This window comes from Leucopleurus acutus, assembly GCF_964270905.1.
Source record: "Leucopleurus acutus genome assembly, chromosome: 6".
NCBI lineage: Eukaryota > Metazoa > Chordata > Mammalia > Artiodactyla > Delphinidae > Leucopleurus > Leucopleurus acutus.
The window spans coordinates 108,638,120-108,649,063 of NC_139149.1; the positions used below are offsets into that span (position 1 = coordinate 108,638,120).

Here is a 10,944-nt window from a genome sequence, read left to right on the forward strand (position 1 = left end):
GGGTTCGTGCCCCGGTCCGGGAAGATCCCACATGCCGCGGAGCGGCTAGGCCCGTGAGCCATGGCCGCTGAGGCTGCGCGTCCGGAGCCTGTGCTCCGCAACGGGAGAGGCCACAACAGTGAGAGGCCCGTGTACCGCAAAAAAAGAAACAACAAAAAAACAACAAAAAAACCACAAAACTATGTGATCAAGAACATAATAAATGGCTTAAGTCTGAAACTCTTACATGCTGCTTCTTGATAGAGCATCCTTTCTCCCTCCACCCATCCCGCCCGCAGGTAAATTGTTCCCTGATCTCCAGCTGCCACCTCGACAAAAACTGAATCCCAGAGCCTGGCATGTAGACCTATAAGTTCTCATTTTATTTTTCAATCTCAGCATGGTGCTCCCTGGTGCCAAGCATTTCCCACTTTGAAATGAAATAGACCCCTGCAGAATTCTCTTACAACTGGTCCCTCATCCTGGTGAAGAGACTGAATAGGACAGTGGAAAAGGCTTACAGGATGATTGGGGAATAATATTCAGTGCTAGGAGGAGCTCCTGAAGTGAATGCCAAGAAGATTGTTTTGTTCAAAGGGCAGTGAGTCATGTCCCCAGGGAAAGGAAGGAAAACTAGTTCTTCGAAGAAAAAGGATTTTACTTTTGGAGTCAATTTTCATTTTATTTGGCCAGGCCAACTTTATTCCATTTTTTATTTATTTAACTTGTTTTCTGAGAGATCCGGTTGATCTAGGATGACAACACATTCAACTATATAGTTTGAGGTTCGGATTGGTGCAGAAGTGACAATTCAATTGTTCATGAGATCCAACTTCAGAATAAAATGGCGTGAGCAATCTACTTTCTCTTAGTGTTTCAATCCCTTTTCAACCCAGTCACAACTGGTCTTTATTTTTGACATCAAATTCACAATCAAAGTACTAGAACACTTTCTTCTTTCTTTTTATCATCGGGCAATGTTTCCAGGCTCAAACACAGGCAGAAGATGCACGAAATGATGTCAAAATAGAATATTATACAAGCAGAATGGAAGCAAATCATTCGCCTATCAAGAAAGTTGCTATTACACTGTAGTTTTGCCTGACTAGAGGTATTGAAAAATGTGTCTCAAGGGAATGCTTTTGGGTCACGAGTAACACCAGAGCTTCTGCTGAAAGACATTATGATACTCATTAACCTCACGTGCCACCATCCATGTCTTTTCGAGTGCTTTCCTTTTTGGTTGTTTTTCACACCTATTACAAAATATAAAAACCAAAGTAACCTGCTTTCACTGAGTTCAGAAGGGAGAGTAAGGAAGAAAGGACACCAGTATGGAAAAAAAAAAAAAAAGCTTTGCTTAAGTATACACTTTTACTCATTTATTCATGCAGTAAATATTTATGGAGGACTTACTATGCCAAGTGTGGTAGTAAGTACCGGTTTATACTGGGGAAAAAGACAGACAGGATTCCCACCTTATGAAATATTCATTTGTCAGCAGAGGGGGAACGGACGATAAACAAATAAGTCCCCGTACATGTCAGATTTTAGATGATAGATTCTCAAAAATAAGCACTGTGAAGAAAATAAGACAGAGTGATGTGAAGTGGGGAGAAAGGGGAGGGAGAGGAACCTCCGATTAGGATGACCAGTTCTCCCTGAGGTCATGTTCAGCTGAGACTAAGTTTAAGAAGCAGCCAAACGCGCAAAATCCAGGCACACAGTGTTCCCAGTGGAAGGGACGGCAAGTGAAAAGCTCGGAGGAAAGAAAGCTCTTGGCCTTGGTGTCTGGAGCAGAGCCAGCTACGGGGGAAGCAGTGTGGGAAGAAATCTGAGACGTGGCCAGGGGCTGAATTGCACAGCCCAAGGGAAGAATACAGCCATAATTTTCCCTGTTTGTGAAAGGGGAGGAGGACAGAAAATTCAGCAGAATAGGAAGTGTATCCTAAAGGTGTGTAAAGATCATGCAGAGGACAAACGAGGTCATCAGACGCTGCTCTCGCTTTGAATCTATCTCTAAAAATAGGACATCACCACCTTGAGCAAAGTCACTTAGCAAATCTGTAACCCTCTTAACCATGTAGATATCAGGCTCTCCTTGCTCCGGTGTACTGGAAAGACAATATCCTAAAACGCTCTTTGAAAATATATTCACTGTGGTTATAATGAGTAAAATATACAGGTACGAAGCAAAGAGTGGAAGAGCGTGTGCCAAAGGAAACTTTCATTCAGACGGTACTATAAGGAAATGCTTAGTTGTCTCTTGAATGTTATAATAACATTTTTAGAGTAAAGAAAACCCACTTTTGGCTTTTACGGTATCAAAGCATACATTCACAACTAGGAAGAAAAGCTTTCAATACTTGAAAAATAGAAAGCAACTTTGGTTTTTATTCAAAGTATTTCATTTGGTCTAGGTCACATAAAGCACCATGAGATATGCTGGTGATTTGAATTAATAGGTTATCACTTTACAGAAGTCTAAGAGATTTCGAGAGAAGGGACAGGATTAAATGAGCATCCAGCTGTTCGTCAGTTAATTGAGTTCTTTAAAGTATTCAGTAGGTGTTAGATACTGTTATAAAGAGTCTCAGTATGAACCAGTCACAGGCAAATAAGACACATGATGCCTGCTTTATGAATTTTGAGCTCAGCATGTTTTCCAACTGGCTTATATCCCTTAGGAGATAAGTTGTTCCCCAAATAATTAAGCATCTTTAATGTGTTTTTGCAATCTGGCCTAATGATGTGACAGAGGAAATGGTCAAAGTGTCATATGGCCTATGGATATGAAAATTTCCCAAGTGGCCAGCTGTCCTTCTGTCAAAACTTCTTTAAATTGTTTATCAACTTGTGTGTTTAATATATAAGTTTTTGGAACTCTGAATTATTTTAGATATATTTTTTTATGTTTTGATCCAAGAGTAGGAGTTCTCAATAGGTGTAAGATTTTGAACGTGGTTTCTTAGATATGACATCAAAAGGACAAGCAACAAAAGGAAAAATAAATAAAAACTTCATCAAAATTAAACATTTTTGTTATTCTAAGTACATCATTACCAAAGTGAAAAGACAGTCTTCAGTCTAAGAGAAAATATTTTCAAATTATACATCTGATAAGGGGCTTGTACATCGAATATATAAAGAACACTTACAACTCAATAATAAAAATACAACCCCATTTGAAAATGAATAATAGACATTTCTCTAAAGAAGATATACAAATGGCTAATAACCACATGAAAATATTCTCAATATTATTTGCATTGGCATTAGGGAAATACAAATCAAAACCACAATGAGATGTCACTTTACACTCACAGGATGATTATTGTCAAAAAGTCAGACAATAATGTCAAGGAAGTGGACAATTTGGAACCCCTGCACACTGCTGGTGGGAATGTAAAATGGGGCAGCCTCTTTGGAAATAGTCTATTAATTCCTCAAAATATTAACCATAAAGGGGACTTCCCTGGTGGTCTGGTGGTTAATACTCCGCACTTCCAATGTAGGGGGCACGGGTTCAGGGTTCGATTGCTGGTCGGGGAATTAAGGTCCCACATGCCATGTGGCATGGCCAAAAAAAAAAAAAGGTTACACATAGAGTTATGACATGACCTATCAGTTTCACTCCTAGGTATCTAAGAGAAATAAAAACATGTCCACATAAATATACAGGTATGTAGGGAGGGTGGGAGGGAGGGAGACACAAGAGGGAAGAGATATGGGAACATATGTATATGTATAACTGATTCACTTTGCTATAAAGCAGAAACTAACACATCATTGTAAAGTAATTATACTCCAATAAAGATGTAAAAAAAAACCCACAGGTATGTATGTTCATAACAGAATTATTCATAATAACCAGAAATGAAAATAATCCTAATGAGAATCAATGGAGAAATGAAATGTGGTACATCCATACAATTGAACATTATTTGGCAATAAAAAGAAATAAAGTACTGATTCATGCTATACTATGCATGAACCTTGAAAACATCATGCTAAATGAAATCACTCAGTCACAAAGGCCACCTATTGTATGATGCCATTTATATGAAATGTCTAGAATAGGCAAATCCAGGGACACAAAAAGAGATTAGTGGTTGCCTAGAGGTGGGGATGGGGCGATCTGAGGAGAAATGAGCGTGATTGTTAATGGGTATGCACTTTCTTTGTGGGATGATGATATGTTCTAAAATTGAGTGTGGTAATGGTTACACAACTCTGTGAATATGCTTAAAACCATTCAATTGTACACTGTACAAGGGTAAATTATAGGATTATATGGTATGTAAATTATATCTCAATAAAGCTGCCATTTTTTAAAAGTAAATATTCTTAACAGAGATTATTGCACTATATGATTCCTATCCCAGCATATTTCTCCCCCAAAATGGAAGATTTCTAACCTACTAAGAAAGAAATGGTCAAGTAATAAGACTGGAATTAACTGATCTCTCACTGAGCTACCTATGCTGCTAATTAAGCCCTCAACGTGGATGTGGAATCTAAAGGGGACAAAAATTAAACAATTTTCCAAAATATACGATGGTGACAAAAGTAAAATCTACTCTTGCAGTATATTAACTCAATTACTCTATTTACTAGGACTCTAGAATTATAGCTTCAGAGGACACTTCAGCAATCACCTCATCAAACTTCACCTTATAAAATAGGGAAACAGAGACCCAGAAAAGATCAATCCTTTGCCCTCAGGTCACAGAATAAGTGATAGATGGAGCAAGGAGTAAAAGTCAGATCTTCTGAATTCCAATCCAGTAGAAGGTCAATTAGATTATCTGTTTAATATATAAGGGTCTTAGATAACAGGTTCAGCCATTATTTTAAAAGGAAAAAGAATGTCTTTCCTAAAGTAGTGGTTTATCTTCAAGACAAACACTAGATTTAATGCATACAATATATTAAAGTTAGTGTTCCATATTAAAAGAAAAGCTAGAATTTCTTTCTACCAGGAGTGGTCAAGAGTGTTATCCTGGTGAATTCTGGCATGTGGGATTAAAGCCAAGGACAAAAATGTCTGTCCCCAGACACAGGTAAGGGATAAGAAATGGGTTGTGAGTATCCCTACAGAGGGTTCTTTTAGGTCTTGGGCAAATCACCATTTACAATCTGTTCATACTCTCTTGTCACTTCTATCCCCTGGGTTTCCAGAAAACCTCAAAATGGCAAAAATATCAAATGAGGTAGGGCAAGAAAGCCACAAAAAGAGTAAGAAGCTGATAAAAGACAAAAGCATTGGGCTTCCCTGGTGGTGCAGGGAAGAGAGTCCGCCTGCCGATGCAGGGGACATAGGTTCGTTCCCCGGTCCAAGAAGATCCCACATGCCGCGGAGCGGCTGGGCCCGTGAGCCATGGCCGCTGAGCCTGGGCATCCGGAGCCTGTGCTCCGCAACGGGAGAGGCCGCAGCAGTGACAGGCCCGCGTACCGCAAAAACAAATTACCTACTCTGTGACTGGGGTGAGAAAGAACGGCTGTGCGTGAGCCTCCATGTTCTCCTATTTCCTGTGGTCTAGATAGTTTCTTAAGGTAGGGACCAGCATCACTTTGTTAGAAAAGCAGAATTCAACCCCATCTCATCCCAGACCAATCAGAATCTGCATGTTCACAAGATTCCCAGGTGATAAGCGTGCACATTAAAAATCAAGAAGACCTGGAGAGCCAGGGGGTCTCCATCAGTTGTTTCTCTGAAACACTGCCCAGGTGTCTGCATCTTGGGGGGTCCAGGTGCCCATGGAGGCTTAAATAATTGGTTAGCATCTCTACATCCTTGGGCAGTTCTAGCTTCTGGGTTTGCATGAAAGTCATCCACTGTGGCTCCAACCAGAAAAGAAGCTACGCTTGTAGGAAGAAGTGTTAAGTCAGCAGGCTACTAACTCAACTTCCAGTCGCAAGTAATTTTCCAGTTTTCTCCCTCTCTCTGTTTAAAAGCTCCTAACGAGTTCCTGTAGCATCTCAGTGAATACATTTTCATTACATTTCTGTGCTTTCATCCATGCAAAATAAGGAAGTTCTCCTTTCTCAGAAATGAATGTCATATCTCCTGTCAAACTCTTCATTTTCACAAGTTCAGACTAATTATGGCTGCAGATGGTACCGCTAAATAAAGTTCTCTGTTGTGGACACTTAATCAGATCAGTATTCCCAATAGAAATGTCTGTCTTGTGGTAAAACCTGTTGCTGTGGGTTAGTTGAGATTTTAAAGTTATGTTGGGTTCTTTATCCTAATTTTACTCCAAGCCAAAGATTGCTATGGAAACTCGTGTGCAGGCTTAGAAATATCTCTTTAGGATTTCTGTTGTCTAAATACTAAAGAAAATACTGACATCCCATTAGCATTTAAACACTACATGGCTTGTGCAGAGGAGCAAACAGCAGAGTGTGTAAAATGACATCCAAGTTCAGCTGACCAGTCACTGGATGCTCATTTTTCCCCATCTACAGTTCGTCTAGAACTCTTCTTCCAATCGCTAAACTGTCTTGTGACTATCTCATTATTCTCCAGCATCTCCACCAGAGGGTAAGTGGCTCAGAGGAAAAAAAAAAAAAAGGAAAAACAAACAACAGCAAAAAAATCAGTTAACGTTCTTTGTGAAAAACTGCCTTTCTGAGTAATGTTTTACTGGAGAAGGTTAAATCCAAGGGCTAAAATGTATCTTTAGGTGGTCACAGATTCTCCACTGTTCTTTCTTTCCTCTCATTGCTCACCTAGGCAATAAAGATCTGTCTTCTATGACTTAAAAAACCAGCATCAATGGCACTTAACTGTATCATATTTCAGGAAAAGATACTAAGAACTTGTTTTGGTTTTGGTTTTTTTGGCCACACACGTAGCTTGTGAGATCTTAGTTCCACTACCGAGGATCGAACCCGTGTCCCCTGCAGTGGAAGAACAGAGTCCTAACCACTGGACTCCCGAGGAATTCCCAAGAATTTGGTTTTGATTTTATATTTTAGTGGTATGTGATGAACAAGGAGAGACTTGAACCTCTGTACCACCTGACAGCTCTGTACGAGAAAATGTCCAAGGTTTACAACATAGCCAAACAAAGAATTTCCAGTTTCAGAGTTACCTTCTCAGAAGTTTATTTTCAATGGGATGAATTTAGATTATGTGAGAGATAAGCGGTATTTTATACCTTAGGTGGGACTCTAAGCCAATATGAAGATCCCCATTATGGGCCATGGTCAAGTGTGGTCTCTCTCATAACTGGGTGACCACTTGCTTGCTGGCTACCCCATGTACACTAGCTACCTTTACAGTTTCTATCCCCAAGACAATGGATCCCCGGGTCAAACATTTTGGTGGGGTCTTCACAAGAGCCATATCGGACAACTAAACTCTCCCAGCTGTTTCCAAACCTGTAGGGCGCCCTTAGACCTTCTTACTCTCCAAAGGATGGCCGCAAGCCTGTAGAGATGTGAGTGCGTAAATCCAAGTAATGTTTAATTTATCACAATATATCTTGTTGTTGTTTTTTTCCCCGGTAGCTAACAAAAACAGCAATGCTGAACATTGAGCAGTCTGTATTGTGTCTCACTCAGTGAGAATGAAGCTCCCTGGCTTCCATTTCATCTCTACCACTTCCTCATCAGTTGAATTTTTAAAAACCACTCATCTCTCTGGGCTTCAGGTTCCTGTTCTACAAAATGGAGCCAAGCATTGTAAGAGAAGCAGCTCTGCCTACCTGTAGAGACAGGGCCCCAGTCTGGTTCCTGGGCACATCTGCCCCCAAGTGTCAGCTCTGATCGAGTCATCAAAACACTATGTTTTTCAACTATAATATAAAATAATTATTACATTTATGGAAAATACTTGCTGTGTTCTCTCATGCAAAAAAGTGGTTCCCAGCAGTTCAACCATTTACATGTATTTCCCTTTAAGTGAGTCTGAAACTTCTGTGCCCTCAGTAGGCTCTGTAAATAGGTTGTCTTACACTGGGGACATAAGTTTGTGAAAAGAGATGGATTTGCCTTCATATACGTTCACGGATAGGAATAAAATGTTTTCTCGAACAACAAAATGTGTAACCCTACACAGAAACATCTATGAAATACCCATGTCCATCTCCATCCCTATCTCTAACCTTACCTCCACCTCCATCTCTATCTCTGTAACCTCTGTCTCCATCTACAGCTATACTTCCTTGAAGCATGCAGGTCATGTTCCCCATCCAGATTTTTTCTTTTCTGATAAAGAATCTACCTGGGGGGAACTTCCCTGGTAGTCCAGTGGTTAAGAAGCCGCCTTCCAATGCAGAGGACGCGGGTTTGATCGCTGGTAGGGGAACTAAGATCCTACATGTCACAGGGCAACTAAGCCCACCTGCCACAACTACCGAGCCTGTGCACTCTGGAGCCCACGCTCCACAACTAGAGAGAAGCCTGCGTGCCCAACGAAGAGCCCAGCTGCCGCAACTAAGACCCAACATAGCCAAATAAATAAAATAAATAAGTTGAAAAAAAAGACTCAACCTGGAAGACTAAACTTTAAGAGTGCAGAAAACACTTAGACAGAAGCATTTGTCACTGCTGTTAAACTAGTTTCAAGATAAAACCTTGATAAGAAATATAAATAACAACTTTTCCCATTTAACCTGAAATGCATTTCCTACTCGCTTAAATATAACAAAGCTGCTGATAATTTACAATTGAAATTAAAATGTTGAATTGTTCTGAAAATGTGGTTTTTGTTTATTCTGTTTGGCAGATTGACCTGATCTCTGAATGCTGAGTACCAGGATGGGATGATTAGGTTTAACATTTAACATACACGTCTATAAACATAGATCTGGACACAGACATATCCAGCAAGGTTTCAACTTAGGAGAAGAACATAGAACAATATTAGAAAAATAATATTTTCATGGATAGGCATTATGGACTGATTTATGTCCCCCTCTTCCAAATCCGTATGTTGAAGCCTTAATGCCAATGTAACTATACTTGGGTCTTTAAAGAGATAATTAAGGTTAAACTAGGTCATTGGGTGGGGCCCTAATCTAATATAACCAGTGGTCTTATAGGAAGAGGAAGAGATATCTTGGATGTGTATGCATTGAGGAAAGACCATGTGAGGAGACAGTGGGACCATTTACAAGCCAAAACTAGAAGTTGCAGGAGAAACCAACCCTACCACCACCTTGATCTTGGACTTTCAACCTCCAGAACCGTGAGAAAATAAATTTCTGTTGTTTATGACCCCACTCTATGGTATTCTATTATGGCATCCCTAACAAACTAATACAGTAGGTTATCATCAACACGGAGTAGAGGGAAAAACTGGAAATAGAGAGTCCTTTCCATTACAGACTCAGGGAATACCCCTTTTGTGACCTTGAGTAAGTCTGATATACTTATCAGTAAAATTAAAAACTTGGGCTAAGAGAACTCATATTTATTCTTGCTCTTGTTTTGTTTGTCCTATAATGATGCTAATGATAATAATAAGAGTAACATTTGTTTGAAGCATTCTATGAGCATAGCATTCTTCTCTCAGTGCCTTGGGACACAAGGATGCTGAAACCATTGCCCCTTACAGCTCTCTTAGGCCGCAAGTCTACAACATCTGTTTACATTGTTAGCGTCTCTGCAGAAATAAAGAGACTTTATTTACATAAGTTTATGTATGCCTTTCAACAGCTGTACAGTGTTTCTAATCATCTATCCTTCAAAGAACACCAAGAGTTAAAAGTCTGAATATTGTCATGCCATGATTCGAAATTTCCTATGTTCTCAACTGTACACACATACATACTCTCTCACATTGTAGAAACATGCTTTTGTGTGGTGTATTTTGAAAAAATCACCTAAACCTATTCATGAAAATGATAGCTAATATTTTATGTACTGGAAGGTTTGTTAAGCAATTTATATGCATTATCAGTTCTTTGAATCCTCCTAAATGGTGAGGTAGGGAGTATCAACTTCATTTTAAAAAAGAGAAACCAATGGAACGATTCAGGAGAAATTTAGCTAGCAAAAGGCAGGACAAGGGACCTGAACCAGAAGAATCTGCTTCCAAAGCGTGCATGTTTAATGCATTATGTAATTCTGCTTCTCTGGAAGACTTCTAATTTCTAGGATGGACTGCTTTTGGTTAATATGTAGGAACAAACCTTCGACAACAATAAAACTCAATAAATTCCATTCCAAACATCCCTTCTTCCAAAAGAATGTTTAAGAAAAAGATTTTCCAATCTTTGACAGTTACCATTTAAGGATCTAAATAAGTTCGCATACAGTTCTTTCTATATCCTTTACATACAAAGCCAAGCTCTCCTTGCTGTGATTTCCAACAAAACCTCCAGCTGACAGCTGCATTTAGCACTTAATCTCCATCTAAATACTGTTGGCCCTGGCAGATCCAGAATTTGCCATGGACAGAAGAAATCACCCTTCTCTACCCAGCCCTATGAACAGCCAGCCAAGATCATGTTCCAGGTAAAACTGACACCTGACTTTTACCCCAAAGAGCTGCTTACTCTGGCCATGGCTTCACCAAAAGAAACTAACGTCCTTGATATGCAATATGTACCAAGTTAGTATGTGGGCCATCAGAGGACATTATGTTTCTTCCAGGTCTGAGAATGACAAGTTTGTCCAAATATAGCAGTGCAACCAACCAGAATGTTCCATTTCTTTTGAAAGTTATAAAATTATTTTAAATCTACATAGGAATGTTTTAATCTGCACAGTAAAATTTTCTAATTTACCTGAAAAATGATATTCCTTTAACACTATTGCCCTAGATTTCTTTTTAAATTAAAGTAATATTTGCACATTCTTTAAAAAACCAAATGGTATTAATAGGCTTATAAGAGGAACAGCAGTACCTTATCAGATTCCATTCTACCTCCATTTTGCACTCTATTAAGGAAATCATACACAGCATCCTGCTGTCTCTTTCAAATAACATTTTCATATCCCAGCTATTTT

General features: G+C 39.4%; 1 pseudogene across 1 annotated transcript in view; it reads right to left on the minus strand.

The window, feature by feature from the left end:
* Positions 1-8,171, minus strand: part of LOC309962976 (large ribosomal subunit protein eL8-like) — a 32,334-nt pseudogene extending 24,163 nt beyond the window's left edge. Inside the window, exons 1-2 of the transcript in view lie at positions 8,099-8,171; positions 7,695-7,784 (exon numbers count right to left, since the gene is read on the minus strand). The product of the transcript in view is annotated as a large ribosomal subunit protein eL8-like (transcript). The remainder of the gene's footprint in view (positions 1-7,694; positions 7,785-8,098) is intronic.
* Between the last annotated feature and the right edge of the window lie 2,773 nt (positions 8,172-10,944).